Raw genomic sequence first — 19,343 nt, forward strand, 5'->3', positions numbered from 1 at the left:
GCCAGAATCTTCTCTCCCCCTCTCATTGTGGGTGTTTATTTTTTTAGATAAAAAATATTGCATCTTGTTTATATGTTGATCTGAATAGCCCTTAGAGATGAAAATATTAATGACTCAAGACAAACAAGAAATAACTGCTGTAATGATGTACTTGTAGATACATGTAAAGTGGTTGGCCTTACATTAAATACTAATCACTACAGCATGGACAGTTAATTCATAGACTTAGGGTGAAGTCAATATATATATGGATACAGAGGTATATGAGTTAACAGATGGAATGAATGAAGCATGTGGGAGTTCTCTGGTTTTTCTTTATTTTCTCAGTAAAAATAGGAAGCTGAGAGTGAGGAAAGGGGCAGAAGTTTAAATATTTAAGGAGAGAATAAATTAGAGAAATGTAGTGGGGTGACAGGTTTGACAAGGTGAAATCACTGCCCTCCCCATGTGGGATCTGACACCCATGGGAGTAAATCTCCCTAGCAATGTGGAATATGACTCTGGGGGAGGAATCTAGATGCAGCATTGTGGGATGGAGAATATCTTCTTGACCAAAAGGGGGATGTGAAAAGAAATGAAATAAGCTTCAGTGGCAGACAGATTCCAAAAGGAGCCGAGAGGTCACTCTGGTGGGCACTCTTATGGACAATATAGACAACCCTTTTTAGGTTCTAATGAATTAGAATAGCTAGCAGTAAATACCTGAAACTATCAAACTACAACCTGGAACCTATGAATCTTGAAGACGATTGTATAAAAATGTAGCTTATAAGGGGTGACAATGTGATTGGGAAAGCCATATGGACCATACTCCCCTTTGTCCAGTGTATAGACGGATGAGTAGAAAAATGAGAGCAGAAAAGAAAAAAAAAAAAAAGGCACCCAGTATTCTTTTTTACTTTAATTGTTCTTTTTCACTTTAATTTTTATTCTTATTATATTTGTGTGTGTGGTAATGAATATGTACAAAAACGAATTTTGGTGATGAACACACAACTATATAATGGCTCGCTGAACAACTGAATGTATGCTTTGTATGACTGCATGGTATGTGAATATATCTCAATAAAAACAAATTTAAAAAGAAAGGAAAAAAAAAGACCCATTCCCTTCTCTCCATATCTCCCAGAGTTTTCCTTTCATGATGCTTTCTCCAGAGTCTTCACAGCCCTCATTTAATCACAGTGGCTTTAAAATTTGCTGAAAAGGTGCCAGTTTTGGAGAATGTTGTCAAAGGCAGCAACTACTACCTCCTTCACTCTGTCCTTCCAGGGCTTGCCCCAGTAGCTTTCCATTGTGAGCAGACAGATCTGAGTGAGAGGGCCAGAGAGAGACTAGACCTCAGATGACAGTAAGTCACTCCTCCTTAGAGAGACATGAATTGAGGAGTTTGGTGAGAAAGGTGGAAACTTTCTCCCCAAAATATCGGACGGAAGATCCAGGTTTTGTGGAGCCTGAAGCTTATACAGGTGGGGGGTGGGGAGGACTGCAAAGTCGAGGTCCTCCTAAAGAGAAAAAGGACAAAATACAAAATGTAAAATTAGGAAGTGGAGATGCAAGAGAAGGTCCTGAAAGTTAATCTTCATTAGCTTCACAGTAAATCTTCCTTTGCTCTTTAAGCAAGATAGAAATACAAATGCCTATCTTTATGTGCGTATCAGTTAAGATGCTCTCAGACACAATAATTCAACCTGCAAGCAAATCAACTTGAGCTGGCTTAAATCATAAAGGAGAGTAGTGGCTGATGCAAATGCAGGTTCCAGTTGTGGGGCAGGCTCCATGGTTGGTTGATGTAGCATTTTAACAATGTCAATTACCCAGCTTCTTTGCATCTCTCCACTCTGCAGCCCACAGTGACTGCTTTTGTTTATAGCATGAACGCCAGCAGAAGTGTGGATTTCTAGTTTACTCTTTCCTATTACAAGAGAGAAGGAATTGGAGGCGGGGCAAGATGGCAGACTGGTGAGCTGTATGTTTTAGTTACTCCTCCAGGAAAGGAGGTAGAAAGCCAGGAACTGCATGGACTGGACACCACAGAGCAATCTAACTTTGGGCATACTTCATACAACACTCATGAAAACGTGGAACTGCTGAGATCAGCGAAATCTGTAAGTTTTTGCGGCCAGGGGACCCGCGCCCCTCCCTGCCAGGCTCAGTCCTGTGGGAGGAGGGGCTGTCAGCTCCGGGAAGAAGAAGGGAGAACTGCAGTGGCAGCCCTTATCGGAAACTCATTCTGCTGATCCAAACTCCAACCATAGACAGACGGAGACCAGACACCAGAGAATCTGAGAGCAGCCAGCCCAGCAGAGAGGAGACAGGCATAGAAAAAAAACAACACGAAAAACTCCAAAATAAAAGCGGAGGATTTTTGGAGTTCTGGTGAGCGTGGAAGGGGGAAGGGCAGAGCTCAGGCCCGAGCTCGGGCCCTGAGGTGCATATGCAAATTCCGAAGAAAAGCTGATCTCTCTGCCCTGTGGACCTTTCCTTAATGGCCCTGGTTGCTTTGTCTATCTCTTAGCATTTCAATAACCCATTAGATCTCTGAGGAGGGCCCTTTTTTTTTTTTTTTTTTTAATCCTTTTTTCTTTTTCTAAAACAATTACTCTAAGAAGCCCAATACAGAAAGCTTCAAAGACCTGCAATTTGGGCAGGTCAAGTCAAGAGCAGAACTAGGAGAGCTCTGAGACAAAACGCAATAATCCAGTGGCTGAGAAAATTCACTAAACACCACAACTTCCCAAGAAAAGGGGGGTGTCCGCTCACACCCATCATCCTGGTGGACAGGAAACACTCCTGCCCATCGCCAGCCCCATAGCCCAGAACTGCCCCAGACAACCCAGTGTGATGGAAGTGCTTCAGATAACAGGCACACACCACAAAACTGGGCGTGGACATTAGCCTTCCCTGCAAACTCAGCTGATTGTCCCAGAGTTGAGAAGGTAGAGCAGTGTGAATTAACAAAGCCCCATCCAGCCATCATTTCAGCAGACTGGGAGCCTCCCTACACAGCCCAGCAGCCCAGAACTGCCCTGGGGTGACGGCACTCACCTGTGACATAGCACAGTCATCCCTCAACAGAGGACCAGGGGGTGCACAGCCTGGAAGAGGAACCCACTTGCAAGTCTCAGGAGCCATACGCCAATACCAAGGACTTGTGGGTCAGTGGCAGAGACAAACTGTGGCAGGACTGAACTGAAGGATTAGACTATTGCAGCCACCTTAAAACTCTAGCATCACCAGGGAGATTTGATTGTTAGAGCCACCCCCCCCTCCCTGACTGCCCAGAAACACGCCCCATATACAGGGCAGGCAACACCAACTACACACTTGGTACACCAATTGGACCCCACAAGACTCACTCCGCCAGTCACCAAACAGGCTAAGCAGGGGAGAACTGGCTTGTGGAGAACAGGTGGCTCGTGGACGCCACCTGCTGGTTAGTTAGAGAAAGTGTACTCCACGAAGCTGTAGATCTGATAAATTAGAGATAAGGACTTCAATTGGTCTACAAATCCTAAAAGAACCCTATCAAGTTCAGCAAATGCCATGAGGCCACAAACAACAGAAAATTATAAAGCATATGAAAAAACCAGACAATATGGATAACCCAAGCCCAAGCACCCAAATCAAAAGACCAGAAGAGACACAGCACCTAGAGCAGCTACTCAAAGAACGAAAGATGAACAATGAGACCATAGTACGGGAGACAAAGGAAATCAAGAAGACCCTAGAAAAGCATAGAGAAGACATTGCAAGACTAAATAAAAAAATGGATGATCTTATGGAAATTAAAGAAACTGTTGACCAAATTAAAAAGATTCTGGACACTCATAGTACAAGACTAGAGGAAGTTGAACAACGAATCAGTGACCTCGAAGATGACAGAATGGAAAATGAAAGCATAAAAGAAAGAATGGGGAACAAAATTGAAAAAATCGAAATGGACCTCAGGGATATGATAGATAATATGAAATGTCCAAATATAAGACTCATTGGTGTCCCAGAAGGGGAAGAAAAGGGTAAAGGTCTAGGAAGAGTATTCAAAGAAATTGTTGGGGAAAACTTCCCAAATCTTCTAAACAACATAAATACACAAATCATAAATGTTCAGCGAACCCCAAATAGAATAAATCCAAATAAACCCACTGCGAGACATATACTGATCACACTGTCAAACACAGAAGAGAAGGAGCAAGTTCTGAAAGCAGCAAGAGAAAAGCAATTCACCACATACAAAGGAAACAGCATAAGACTAAGTAGTGACTACTCAGCAGCCACCATGGAGGCCAGAAGGCAGTGGCACGATATATTTAAAATTCTGAGTGAGAAAAATTTCCAGCCAAGAATACTTTATCCAGCAAAGCTCTCCTTCAAATTTGAGGGAGAGCTTAAATTTTTCACAGACAAACAAATGCTGAGAGAATATGCTAACAAGAGACCTGCCCTACTGGAGATACTCAAGGGAGCCCTACAGACAGAGAAACAAAGAAAGGACAGAGAGACATAGAGAAAGGTTCAGTACTAAAGACATTCGGTATGGGTACAATAAAGGATATTAATAGACAGAGGGGAAAAATATGACAAACATAAACCAAAGGATAAGATGGCTGATTCAAGAAATGCCTTCACGGTTATAACGTTGAATGTAAATGGATTAAACTCCCCAATTAAAAGATATAGATTCGCAGAATGGATCAAAAAAAATGAACCATCAATATGTTGCATACAAGAGACTCATCTTAGACACAGGGACACAAAGAAACTGAAAGTGAAAGGATGGAAAAAAATATTTCATGCAAGCTACAGCCAAAAGAAAGCAGGTGTAGGAATATTAATCTCAGATAAAATAGACTTCAAATGCAGGGATGTTTTCAGAGACGAAGAAGGCCACTACATACTAATAAAAGGGGCAATTCAGCAAGAAGAAATAACAATCGTAAATGTCTATGCACCCAATCAAGGTGCCACAAAATACATGAGAGAAACACTGGCAAAACTAAAGGAAGCAATTGATGTTTCCACAATAATTGTGGGAGACTTCAACACATCACTCTCTCCTATAGATAGATCAACCAGACAGAAGACCAATAAGGAAACTGAAAACCTAAACAATCTGATAAATGAATTAGATTTAACAGACATATACAGGACATTACATCCCAAATCACCAGGATACACATACTTTTCTAGTGCTCATGGAACTTTCTCCAGATTAGATCATATGCTGGGACATCAAACAAGCCTCAATAAATTCAAAAAGATTGAAATTATTCAAAGCACATTCTCTGACCACAATGGAATACAATTAGAAGTCAATAACCATCAGAGACTTAGAAAATTCACAAAAACCTGGAGGTTAAACAACACACTCCTAAACAATCAGTGGATTAAAGAAGAAATAGCAAGAGAAATTGCTAAATATATAGACGAATGAAAATGAGAACACAACATACCAAAACCTATGGGATGCAGCAAAAGCAGTGCTAAGGGGGAAATTTATAGCACTAAACGCATATATTAAAAAGGAAGAAAGAGCCAAAATCAAAGAACTAATGGATCAACTGAAGAAGCTAGAAAATGAATAGCAAACCAATCCTAAACCAAGTACAAGAAAAGAAATAACAAGGATTAAAGCAGAAATAAATGACATAGAGAACAAAAAAACAATAGAGAGGATAAATATCACCAAAAGTTGGTTCTTTGAGAAGATCAACAAGATTGACAAGCCCCTAGCTAGACTGACAAAATCAAAAAGAGAGAAGACCCATATAAACAAAATAATGAATGAAAAAGGTGACATAACTGCAGATCCTGAAGAAATTAAAAAAATTATAAGAGGATACTATGAACAACTGTATGGCAACAAACTGGATAATGTAGAGGAAATGGACAATTTCCTGGAAACATATGAACAACCTAGACTGACCAGAGAAGAAATAGAAGACCTCAACCAACCCATCACAAGCAAAGAGATCCAATCAGTCATCAAAAATCTTCCCACAAATAAATGCCCAGGGCCAGATGGCTTCACAGGGGAATTCTACCAAACTTTCCAGAAGGAACTGACACCAATCTTACTCAAACTCTTTGAAAACATTGAAGAAAATGGAACATTACCTAACTCATTTTATGAAGCTAACATCAGTCTAATACCAAAACCAGCAAAGATGCTACAAAAAAGAAAAACTACCGGCCAAACTCCCTAATGAATATAGATGCAAAAATCCTCAACAAAATACTTGCAAATCGAACCCAAAGACACATTAAAAAAATCATACCATGACCAAGTGGGGTTTATTCCAGGCATGCAAGGATGGTTGAACATAAGAAAATCAATCAATGTATTACAATACATTAACAAGTCAAAAGGGAAAAATCAACTGATCATCTCAATAGATGCTGAAAAAGCATTTGACAAAATCCAACATCCCTTTTCGATAAAAACACTTCAAAAGGTAGGAATTGAAGGAAACATCCTCAACATGATAAACAGCATATATGAAAAACCCACAGCCAGCATAGTACTCAATGGTGAGAGACTGAAAGCCTTCCCTCTAAGATCAGGAACAAGACAAGGATGCCCGCTGTCACCACTGTTACTCAACATTGTGCTGGAAGTGCTAGCCAGGGCAATCCGGCAAGACAAAGAAATAAAAGGCATCCAAATTGGAAAAGAAGAAGTAAAACTGTCATTGTTTGCAGATGATATGATCTTATATCTAGAAAACCCTGAGAAATCGACGATACAGATACTAAAGCTAATAAACAAATTTAGCAAAGTAGCGGGATACAAGGTTAATGCACATAAGTCAGTAATGTTTCTATATGCTAGAAATGAACAAACTGAAGAGACACTCAAGAAAAAGATACCATTTTCAATAGCAACTAAAAAAATCAAGTACCTAGGAATCAACTTAACCAAAGATGTAAAAGACCTATACAAAGAAAACTACATAACTCTACTAAAAGAAATAGAAGGGGACCTTAAAAGATGGAAAAATATTCCATGTTCATGGATAGGAAGGCTAAATGTCATTAAGATGTCAATTCTACCCAAACTCATCTACAGATTCAATGCAATCCCAATCAAAATTCCAACAACCTACTTTGCAGACTTGGAAAAGTTAGTTATCAAATTTATTTGGAAAGGGAAGATGCCTCGAATTGCTAAAGACACTCTAAAAAAGAAAAACGAAGTGGGAGGACTTACACTCCCTGACTTTGAAGCTTATTATAAAGCCACAGTTACCAAAACAGCATGGTACTGGCACAAAGATAGACATATAGATCAATGGAATCGAATTGAGAATTCGGAGATAGACCCTCAGATCTATGGCCGACTGATCTTTGATAAGGCCCCCAAAGTCACTGAACTGAGTCATAATGGTCTTTTCAACAAATGGGGCTGGGAGAGTTGGATATCCATATCCAAAAGAATGAAAGAGGACCCCTACCTCACCCCCTACACAAAAATTAACTCAAAATGGACCAAAGATCTCAATATAAAAGAAAGTACCATAAAACTCCTAGAAGATAATGTAGGAAAACATCTTCAAGACCTTGTATTAGGCGGCCACTTCCTAGACTTTACACTCAAAGCACAAGCAACAAAAGAGAAAATAGATAAATGGGAACTCCTCAAACTTAGAAGTTTCTGCACCTCAAAGGAATTTCTCAAAAAGGTAAAGAGGCAGCCAACTCAATGGGAAAATATTTTTGGAAACCATGTATCTGACAAAAGACTGATATCTTGCATATATAAAGAAATCCTACAATTCAATGACAATAGTACAGTCGGCCCAATTATAAAATGGGCAAAAGATATGAAAAGACAGTTCTCTGAAGAGGAAATACAAATGGCCAAGAAACACATGAAAAAATGTTCAGCTTCACTAGCTATTAGAGAGATGCAAATTAAGACCACAATGAGATACCATCTAACACTGGTTAGAATGGCTGCCATTAAACAAACAGGAAACTACAAATGCTGGAGGGGATGTGGAGAAATTGGAACTCTTATTCATTGTTGGTGGGACTGTCTAATGGTTCAGCCACTCTGGAAGTCAGTCTGGCAGTTCCTTAGAAAACTAGATATAGAGTTACCATTCGATCCAGCGATTGCACTTCTCAGTATATACCCGGAAGATCGGAAAGCAGTGACACGAACAGATATCTGCACGCCAATGTTCATAGCAGCATTATTCACAATTGCCAAGAGATGGAAACAACCCAAATGTCCTTCAACAGATGAGTGGATAAATAAAATGTGGTATATACACACGATGGAATACTACGCGGCAGTAAGAAGGAACGATCTCATGAAACATATGACAACATGGATGAACCTTGAAGACATAATGCTGAGCGAAATAAGCCAGGCACAAAAAGAGAAATATTATATGCTACCACTAATGTGAACTTTGAAAAATGTAAAACAAATGGTTTATAATGTAGAATGTAGGGGAACTAGCAATAGAGAGCAATTAAGGAAGGGGGAACAATAATCCAAGAAGAACAGATAAGCTATTTAACGTTCTGGGGATGCCCAGGAATGACTATGGTCTGTTAATTTCTGATGGATATAGTAGGAGCAAGTTCACAGAAATGTTGCTATATTAGGTAACTTTCTTGGGGTAAAGTAGGAACATGTTGGAAGTTAAGTAGTTGTCTTAGGTTAGTTGTCTTTTTCTTACTCCCTTGTATGGTCTCTTTGAAATGTTCTTTTATTGTATGTTTGTTTTCTTTTTAACTTTTTTTTCATACAGTTGATTTAAAAAAGAAGGGAAAGTTAAAAAAAAAAAAAAAAAAGAAAAAAACAAGGAAAAAAAAAAAGATGTAGTGCCCCCTTGAGGAGCCTGTGGAGAATGCAGGGGTATTCGCCTACCCCACCTCCATGGTTGCTAACATGACCACAGACATAGGGGACTGGTGGTTTGATGGGTTGAGCCCTCTAGCACAGGTGTTACCCTTGGGAAGACGGTTGCTGCAAAGGAGAGGCTAGGCCTCCCTATGGTTGTGCCTAAGAGCCTCCTCCCGAATGCCTCTTTGTTGCTCAGATGTGGCCCTGTCTCTCTAGCTAAGCCAACTTGAAAGGTGAAATCACTGCCCTCCCCCCTACGTGGGATCAGACACCCAGGGGAGTGAATCTCCCTGGCAACGTGGAATACGACTCCCGGGGAGGAATGTAGACCTGGCATCATGGGACAGAGAACATCTTCTTGACCAAAAGGGGGATGTGAAAGGAAATGAAATAAGCTTCAGTGGCAGAGAGATTCCAAAAGGAGCCAAGAGGTCACTCTGGTGGGCACTCTTACGCACACTTTAGACAACCCTTTTTAGGTTCCAAAGAACTGGGGTAGCTGGTGGTGGATACCTGAAACTATCAAACTACAACCCAGATCCCATGAATCTCAAAGACAGTTGTATAAAAATGTAGCTTATGAGGGGTGTGCCGGTTTGAGTGTATTGTGTCCCCCAAATGCCATTATCTTTGTGGTCTTGTGTGGGGCAGAAGTTTTGGTGCTGGTTGGATTTGCTTGGAGTGTGCCCCACCCAGCTGTCGGTGATAATTTTGATGAGATGTTCCCATGGAGGCGTGGCCCCACCCATTCGGGGTGGGCCTTGGTCGGTGGAGCTATATAAATGAGCTGACTCAAAGAGAGGAAAGAGGGTGCAGCTGGGAGTGATGTTTTGAAGAGAAGCAAGCTTGCTGGAGAGGAACGTCCTGGGAGAAAGCCGTTTTGAGGCCGGAGCTTTGGAGCAGATGCCAGCTGCCTTCCTAGCTAATAGAGGTTTCCCGGAGGCCATTGGCCATCCTCCGGTGAGGGTACCCGATTGCTGATGTGTTGCCTTGGACGCTTTGTGGCCTTAAGACTGTAACTGTGTAGTGAAATAAATCCCCGTTTTATAAAAGCCAATCCATCTCTGGTGTTTTGCATTCTCCAGCATTAGCAAACTAGGACAGATTTTGGTACCAGAGAAGTGGGGTGCTTTTGCTGCTGAGTTTGCAAATACCAAACATGCTGGAACGGCTTTTTAAATGGATAAGGGGAAGACTCTGGAAGAATTGTGAGGAGCTTGATAGAAAAGGCCTAAACTGCTTTAAAGAGACTGTTTGTGGAAATATGGACTCTAAAGATACTTCTGATGAGGCCTTGAACAGAGATGATCAATGTGTTGTGAACTGGAAGAAAGGCGAACCTTGTTTTAAAGTGGCAGAGAATTTGGCAAAATTGAGTCCTGGTATCAGATGGAAGGAAGAATTTAAAAGTGACAAACTGGAATACTTAGCTGAGGAGATCTCCAGACTACCTGTGGAGGATATATCCTGGCTTCTCCTTGCAGCTTATAGTAAAATGCGAGCAGAGAGAGATAAACTTAGAACTGAACTCTTGGGTTCCAAGAAATCAGAAACTGATAGTTTGGAAAATTACAGGCTTCCAGGGGGTGGAATCCCAGAAGCTACAGCCCAACCTGAGGACAAGCCAAGATTGGATAAGGAGTTAAGCAGAAAGGATTTGTGGAAACTCCTATTGTCTGATGGCTTTGACCCCTGCATGCTTCATGCAAAGCCAACAGAATTTTTGCGAGATCTTTATAGACGGAGCCATTGCCGGTCTGCACTGGAGGAGACAGACAAGGAAAAAATTAAAGGAAAAATCTCTTTAAAGACAGAGCCATGGAGGTTGAGGTCTGGAGTCAAGAGGTTTAGGGCTGGGAGAGCGGAGCAGCCCACATGCATGGAAAGGGTGAGTTTGCCCTGGAGGTCGAGGGCGGGCTTTCCGCCTCGATGCTTGGGAAGAGTTTTGCCACCTCAGGTCCCAAAGAGGGTGGAGCACATTTCCAGGGAATTGAGGAGAGCCTGGCTGCCACCACACTGTTCTGAAGGGGTTGAGCGTGTGCCCCGGAGATGGAAGGGAATCCGGGAGCTGCCCCGAGGTTTGAAGAGGGTGGGGCCGAGAAGGTGGTCTCCCCAGTGTGTGGAAGTGTTGGAGCACTCACCCAAGCGTTTGGAGAGGAAAGGGCTGCCGAAAAGGCCCTTGGGAAGGGTTAGACCCTGCTCTCTCAAGCCCCAAGGATGCAACATTGTTCTGTAAATGACTCTCAGACTTTGAAATCTAATGGAGTTTGTCCTGCAGGTTTTAGGAACTGTTTTGCTCCTGTTAACCCTGTTTTCCTTACTGTTTCTCCTTATGGCAATGGAAATGTTTATCCTATGAATGTCTCTCCTTTGTATATTGGAAGCACATAACTTGTTCTAGGTTCACAGATCCACAGCTAAAGGAAAATTATGCCTTAGGACTGACCACGTCTAAATTGATTTTGATGGGATTTTGTACTTAACTTTTGTTACTGAAATGATTTAAGTTTTTGTGATGTTGTGATGAAATGAATGTATATTGTATTTGGAAAGATAATGTCATTTTGGGTTCCAGGGGGTGGAATGTGCCGGTTTGAGTGTATTGTGTCCCCCAAATGCCATTATCTTTGTGGTCTTGTGTGGGGCAGAAGTTTTGGTGCTGGTTGGATTTGCTTGGAGTGTGCCCCACCCAGCTGTCGGTGATAATTTTGATGAGATGTTCCCATGGAGGCGTGGCCCCACCCATTCGGGGTGGGCCTTGGTCGGTGGAGCTATATAAATGAGCTGACTCAAAGAGAGGAAAGAGGGTGCAGCTGGGAGTGATGTTTTGAAGAGAAGCAAGCTTGCTGGAGAGGAACGTCCTGGGAGAAAGCCGTTTTGAGGCCGGAGCTTTGGAGCAGATGCCAGCTGCCTTCCTAGCTAATAGAGGTTTTCCGGAGGCCATTGGCCATCCTCCGGTGAGGGTACCCGATTGCTGATGTGTTGCCTTGGACGCTTTGTGGCCTTAAGACTGTAACTGTGTAGTGAAATAAATCCCCGTTTTATAAAAGCCAATCCATCTCTGGTGTTTTGCATTCTCCAGCATTAGCAAACTAGGACAAGGGGTGACAATGGGATTGGGAAAGCCATAAGGACCACACTCCACTTTGTCTAGTTTATGGATGGATGAGTAGAAAAATAGGGGAAGGAAACAAACAGACAAAAGTACCCAGTGTTCTTTTTTACTTCAATTGCTCTTTTTCACTCTAATTATTATTCTTGTCATTTTTGTGTGTGTGCTAATGAAGGTGTCAGGGATTGATTTGGGTGATGAATGTACCACTATGTAATGGTAGTGTAAACAATCGAAAGTACGATTTGTTTTGTATGACTGCGTTGTATGTGAATATATCTCAATAAAATGAAGATTAAAAAAAAAGAGAGAAGGAATTGCCTCAGTCTTAGACTGAACTCCTGAGCTTCACACCATGGCCTGTTTGGCTCATGCATCTGAATGACTAAGGCCTGAGCCAAGCACCACTGCTAGAGGAGGTATGAATAATCAGTTTTTTGGGGCTAGTCAGAGCCCATCTCCAGAGATAAGGATAAAGATGAGTTTCTTCCAAATTGCCTGTCACATATTGGAAAAGTAGAACTGAGGTTGGTAAAACATCCACAATGTCTAATGTTAAACTAGAGGGTAGAGAATAATGAACTAAACATATTGAAAGTTTTCAAGATACACATTTGAATTACATTTTTCCCTTCATCTTCTCTATGACAAGAATGAAAACTCCAGGCAGGCAGGGATCATTTGTTCACCATTTACTCAGGATCTAAATTCAGTGCTCAATATTTCTGAAGCACTTAATTGATCACAAGCTTACTAGAATTGATCACAAACTTATTAGAAACAACTGGTTGGAGTACTAAATAGGTAGCTATAATTGTTTATGTAAAATGGAACTATTCTGGAATATGAAGCCAGGATGGCAAAAAGATTTAGAGATTATGGAATTGAGTTAACAAAGAATTTTCTGCTCCAAACCATATGTCTCATCAAGGAAAGTACAAATAAGACAAAAGATTTCTTTAAAAACCAGCTCTCCAAACTCTAAGATACCTGGGGCATCAAGGATCCAGTAAGACATCAAAAATGTTTCATGCAGAAACAGAAAGATAACCATAAAGTGAAGAAAAGAATCATTAAGAGAACTATTTTATTTTGACATTATATGAAGGGAAAATAAATTGAGAATAAATTTGTAGTTTTGTAATGAAATAAAGTACAATTATATTTGTACCAAAGGAGGATTTAACATATTTTTCATATTTTTACATTAAAACACATGAAGTAAATAATCTTTCAGTGTGATAAAACTACTGGAGGAAAAGAACCATGTAATAATTTTGTGTGACCGCTGATTTTCCATTGTTTACAGTTTTCTGAAAAGATGGATCATTGTAAAATTAAATTAAATTTAATTCATTTAAACTTGAATTTAAATGAATTAAATTCAAAATTAAAATTTTGAAATCATTTTCAAAATGAAATATCTCCATTTTTTTTATCTTCTAGTATAGATCTTTGTATATTCAGTTTTATTAAATCAAGTTTTACCTGTTCTGGTTATATGGTATTATATACAGTAGAGTTCATTTAGGGTAGGGTGGTTAGGTTGCAGTGATTTTTAATTCAAGGCTCCAACCCAGGAACCTGAAGTATGTTAGCCAGGAGATTAGAATAGGTCCATAGCTTGCCAAAAAGTTCAGCTATTCTGGTAAACAATTTGATTACATATGCTGACTCTTGCATAGAAAACAAGTTATCCAAGCCTTAAACTTGAAGTTTGCTGTCACCACAGTATTTGAACCACCCATCCCACCAACATAGTCATTCATCTGTACATTTAAATACCATGTTCTCTGAATAGGTCAGTGTGCCAAAAACGATGGCAAAGTTCTCTACCCTTGACTTGACTTTCTGTATGTTTCTAGTATTGAAGAATGGAGTAGGTTAAAAAAAAAAAAAGAAGGTGTATGTGTAAGAAAAGGTATAATTTTAGAGTACTTGAATTAAACTTTAATTTGTCTGAAATAGAATCAACAGTATATAATGGGCCTTTGGAAGTTATATACAAAATTATATGAATATTGTGCCTAAGAATATTATGTCACTTGACATAAGTCTTCTGCATAAAGAATTTGATTTTGCCAGACCCCTAACCACCAATCAATATCCTCTCATAGGGAAAATGTATGTTTGGTGATATGTTTAAAGTGCTGTTAGGAGATGAGTCAAGATGGCGACTAGGTGAAACAGAGAAAAAAACACCTCCGTGGAAAACACTAGATAAAAAACCAGAAAGGACCCAGAACACCACTTCCAAAGTAGCAGCAGCCGGACAAGTTCTGCTAAAGCCACAGGGAACATGCCTTTGGTGAAACCAGGAGTCTGAATTCTGAAACGAGTGAGTGAGTAGGCTGAATCCCTCGGCCACACTGCGTTGGGGGGAAATGGTGGGTTGGACTTTTTAAAAAAAAAATAAAAGAAGCCCGGGAACAGCTGCAGATAAGACGGGAGCAGTCTGGACTAATGTCTCGGTGTCTGGGGTGGAGGATACCCCTTCCCACACCCACTGCTGATTGTCTCGGGTCCAGGGAAACAAAGGGGAGACGCACAACTTGCAGCCGTCTCCCCAGCGGGCGGGGCTGCTCCTGTCCGAGGCCAAGCACATGGCGCAGAGCCCAGCCGAGAAACCCAGCCTCACAGCCGTCTCCCCAGTGGGCGGGGCTACTCCTGCCCAGCTGAACACACAGCACAGACCCGAGACAAGAAACCCAGCCTGACAGGGAGTTTTTCCTGCAGCATCGCTCACACGACACAATATCGGCCGTGGACAGTGGCCTTGAATATACCCACAGCTGATTGTCCTGGAACTGGGAGAGCGGAGCCATGCGGAAAGGGGGAAGTTAACACGTCCCATTCAACCATCTTTGAAGCGGGCTGGGAACGCCCCTACACAGCCTGGAGGCCCAGGGCTTCCCTGGAGGCCGGCGTTCACTTGTGATGTGGCATGGCCCACCCCCCCCTCAACAGAGGTGCTGGAAAAGCACAGCAGGGAGGGGGGAACTGCTCAGAAATCCCAGGGAACCTACGCCAATACCAAGGACTTTTGTGTCAGCGGCACAGAACAGCCTTAAATCTCCAGGAACACCTGGGAGATTTGATTGTTAAACCTGCCCTTCCTCCCTAACCACTCAGGCACACGCCCCTCATTGAGGGCAGACAGCACCGACAACACACCCAAATTAAGTGCACCAACTGGACCCCAAAAGAATCAGATCCCCACATACCACAAAGTTGGGGAGAACTGACTTGAGGGGAATAAGTGACTCACGGACGCCATCTGCTGGTTAGTTAGAGAAAGTGTACGTCACCAAACCGTGTCTCTGAAAAATTAGATCGATATCCTTTTTTTTTGATACAACTTGAAAGAACCCTATCAAACAAAACAAATGCCAAGAGGCCAAAAACAACAGAAAATCTTAATGCATATGATAAAACCAGACGATATGGAGAATCCAGCTCCAAACACACAAATCAAGATTTCGGAAGAAACGTTATATCTCGCAAAATTAATTAAAGAACTACAATCAAAGAACGAAAACATGGCAAAGGATTTAAAGGACATCAAGAGGACCATGGCCCAGGATATAAGTGCCATAAAGAAGACCCTAGAAGAGCATAAAGAAGACATTGGAAGAGTAAATAAAAAAATAGAAGATCTTATGGAAATAAAAGAAACTGTTGGCCAAATTAAAGAGACTCTGGATAGTCACAATACAAGACTAGAGGAAGCTGAACAACATCTCAGTGTCCTAGAAATCCACAGAACAGGAAATGAAAGAACAAAAGAAAGAATGGAGAAAAAAATTGAAAAAATCGCAATGGATCTCAGGGATATGATAGATAAAATAAAACGTCCAAACTTAAGACTCATTGGTGTCCCAGAAGGGGAAGAGAAGGGTAAAGGTCTAGAAAGAGTATTCAAAGAAATTGTTGGGGAAAACTTCCCCAACCTTCTACACAATATAAACACACAAAGCATAAATGCCCAGCGAACTCCAAATAGAATAAATCCAAATAAACCCACTCCAAGACATATTCTGATCAGACTGTCAAATACTGAAGAGAAGGAGCAAGTCCTGAAAGCAGTAAGAGAAAAGCAATTCACCACATACAAAGGAAACAATATAAGACTAAGTAGTGACTACTCAGTGGCCACTATGGAGGCGAGAAGGCAGAGGCATGACATATTTAAAATTCTGAGAGAGAAAAATTTCCAGCCAAGAATACTTTATCCAGCAAAACTCTCCTTCAAATTTGAGGGAGAGCTTAAATTTTTCACAGACAAACAAATGCTGAGAGGCTTTGCCAATAAAAGACCTGCCCTACTTCAGATTCTAAAGGAAGCCCTACTAACAGAGAAACAAAGAAAGGAGAAAGAGATACAGAGAATTTTAACAGACATATATAGTACCTTACATCCCAAATCACTAAGACACTCATTTTTCTCTAGTGATCACAGATCTTTCCCCAGAAGGGACCATAAACTGGGACATAAAACAAGCCTCAAGAAATTTAAAAAAAAAAAAAAAATTGAATATACTCAAAGAACATTCTCCAAACACAATGGAATACAAATAGAAGTCAATAATTTTTGAACTATAACTCCACTATTTACTTCCTACATGATAAAAAATACACAAACTCTAAGGACAAATCAGTGGTTTTGAACTCAATGTAAAATATGTAATTTTAGACAACTATATAAATGTGGGGGAATGAAGGAGTATAGGAACATAGTTTATGTGCTCTATTGAAGTAAAGGTGGTATCAAAGAAAAACAAGATTGATACAGATTTAAGAGGTTAATTTTAAGACCCACAGTAAACACAAAGAAATTATAAGAGAATATAACCATAGAGATGAAAGTAGAGTTTGGGATAAGAGAAATGGGGGAAGGGGGAATGGGGAGTTAAGAAAGGAGTGTAGGGTTGCTGTTTGAGGTGAAGGGAAATTTCTAGTAATGGATGGTGGGAAGGAGCATAACATCATTCTAAATGTGATTAATCCCACTAATGGAAGGCTAGGGAGGGGGTGGAATGGGAAGATTTAGGCTGTATATATGTCTCCACAATTGAAAAAAGAAAAAAAGAAAAAAATCTTACTAGACGACAATTGAATGCTAAGGATGAACTTGGATGGGATTGGAGGGTGGAGGACAGGTGGCTCAAAGGGACACAGTTGAGACATAAGGAAAAGGAAATATAGAATGTAAGCATTGTATCATTGTTGAATCTCTTATACTTCTTAGCTGCGCTTAATGGAATTACATAAAAGAACGTTCTTGTTCATGGGAAGTACATACCTGAATTATAGTTTATGTTCAAGGATGTGTGCAGCTAACTCTCATATGTTCAGCAGACAGAGAAATATATGATGGATGATAGGGAGGGAGGGAGGGAGGGAAAGAAATAGCAATGTGACAGTATGTTAAAGTTGGTGGATTGAGCTATCGGGGGAGGGGGGTCAGGGTATGATGGAATCCTGTGTATGGGGCTAGTATTGTTTTTGCAACTATTCATGTAACTTTGAATTTATTTCAAAATAAAAAAAAAAGTGCTGTTAATCATATTTAAGGTGAATGCTCTTCAAATCAAATAGCTATTTATATACCAAAAGATGAGAATCCTCCACCTCTAACAGGCTTATTTAATTTAAGCTTCAAGACAATTCAACATACTTACATATTACATAGTTTCCCAGAGTAAAAGCCCCAAGTCCTTACAATGGCTCCTAAAGCCCTGCATAATCTGCCTTACCTCGCTGACTTCATGGACTTCTTTTCAACCCTTTTGCCTTATGCTCCAGACACACTGGCTTCCTTAAGTTAGCTAAACAGGCCAGGTACATCCTCACTTGTAAGCCTTTGTACCAACTATTCTTTCTACCTTCCCTAGACATCCACAAGAACTCCCTTGCCTCCTTCAAACCTCTGCTCAGACTTCACCTCAATAACATATATCCTAACAATCCTACTGTAACTCTCCCCACTCTCAATCTCCACAAAGGAGATTTTTCTTTGCTTATGTATTATGTTTATTGCCTATTTCTCATCTCAAATGTAAGCCTCATGAGGGAAAGACTTTTGTCTATTTTGGTCACTGCTTGTCCCCAGTGTTTGGACAAATGTTAGACACACTGTCAGTCCACAGTAAATATTTTTTTAATTAATAATGGACATTTGCTCTCATCTGCTTGCTTACTTTTGAAGCATGAACACAAATGTGCTTTAATCATGTGATTTGTTTAGTAAGTCAAACTACTTCCTCCATAAAGAAAGCAACACTGTCAACTACCTAAAAAAAAGAAAAGAAAGAAAAAGAAAAGTCAAATCCTCATCTCCCAACCTCTAACAAAAGACTGATTATTCTGAGGAAGAAGTACATATGGGTAAAAACCACAATTTCACACACACACACACACACACACACACACACACACACACACAAAAGAAATACATGAAGATCTCAGTGAGAGTGTTCTGGGTTTTACTGACACTGAAAAAAAAATGCTGATTCGGATGTCAAAACGACTCAGTCCGAAACTGCAACCCATAAAGCAGGATTTCCTGTTGGCCTTTTAACTCACCCCACTTTTTTTTTTTTCCTGCCGGGGCGATCCCTTCCATGTCTGACGCGAATGCCAAGGAAGTACTTCTGCAAATCTACTTGTTTTTCAGAAGCAGTTTTTGAAGGCACTAAGGGTATCCACCATCCTCCCAGGTTTGGCTCATGTCTGTCAACCCAAAGCCTGTGAAAACACGCAGTTACTGAATTGCACAATAAATTAACTGCAAAATACATTAAGTGAAAGAGTTGCTGGTTCGACCTGGTCATTTCATCTTTGTCTAAGGGCAAGTAACCGAAGCCCAAATTCTGTGACTTGCCGGCTCTGACGCCAGAACCTAAGTGGGTAGCTCCCCCCGGCCCCAACACAGACAGCAGAGGCTGTCCGGTGATCCCCACGGACAGGGTGAATAACCTGATTCACCTCGGACCAGCTTTCCTCAGAGGGCAAAGATGGGTCCCGTTCGGATATTACGACTCATTTTGACCCTTGGGAGTCTGTTTCGTGAGCGTTTGGCCGTATGGCCTCAACGCAGACCTCACCCTGGGTTGTGTGGGGACGCTGCACACACCGCAGCAGGACCCGGCCCCAGAGAACCCTCCTGCCTCCCCTGCCCACGGCCCGGACACCAGGGGGCTCCCCAGCCCCGGGCTTCCCGGTTCGCGCGGACCTCGGGGGCCAAAGTCTTCTGGCCCCACCCCCGGGGCGGGGCGCTGACTCGGCCCAACCACTACTCCCATGGGATGGGGGCAGGTGCCCACCAAAGCCGCATCCTTAACGCTGGCTCTGACTCTTTTTTCTGCGGGT

At 41.3% G+C, this 19,343-nt stretch overlaps 1 long non-coding RNA gene across 1 annotated transcript; it reads right to left on the reverse strand.

The window, feature by feature from the left end:
- Positions 1 to 1,011: 1,011 nt before the first annotated feature.
- Positions 1,012 to 19,125, reverse strand: LOC119528956. The gene is made up of 3 exons (XR_005215789.1): positions 18,960 to 19,125; positions 18,558 to 18,719; positions 1,012 to 1,505 (listed from the first exon to the last, which is right to left on the reverse strand). It is a non-coding gene; the product is annotated as an uncharacterized LOC119528956 (long non-coding RNA).
- Positions 19,126 to 19,343: the final 218 nt, after the last annotated feature.

The sequence above is a fragment of the Choloepus didactylus genome, chromosome 3 (genome assembly GCF_015220235.1).
Source record: "Choloepus didactylus isolate mChoDid1 chromosome 3, mChoDid1.pri, whole genome shotgun sequence".
In the NCBI taxonomy this organism is placed as follows: Eukaryota; Metazoa; Chordata; class Mammalia; order Pilosa; family Megalonychidae; genus Choloepus; species Choloepus didactylus.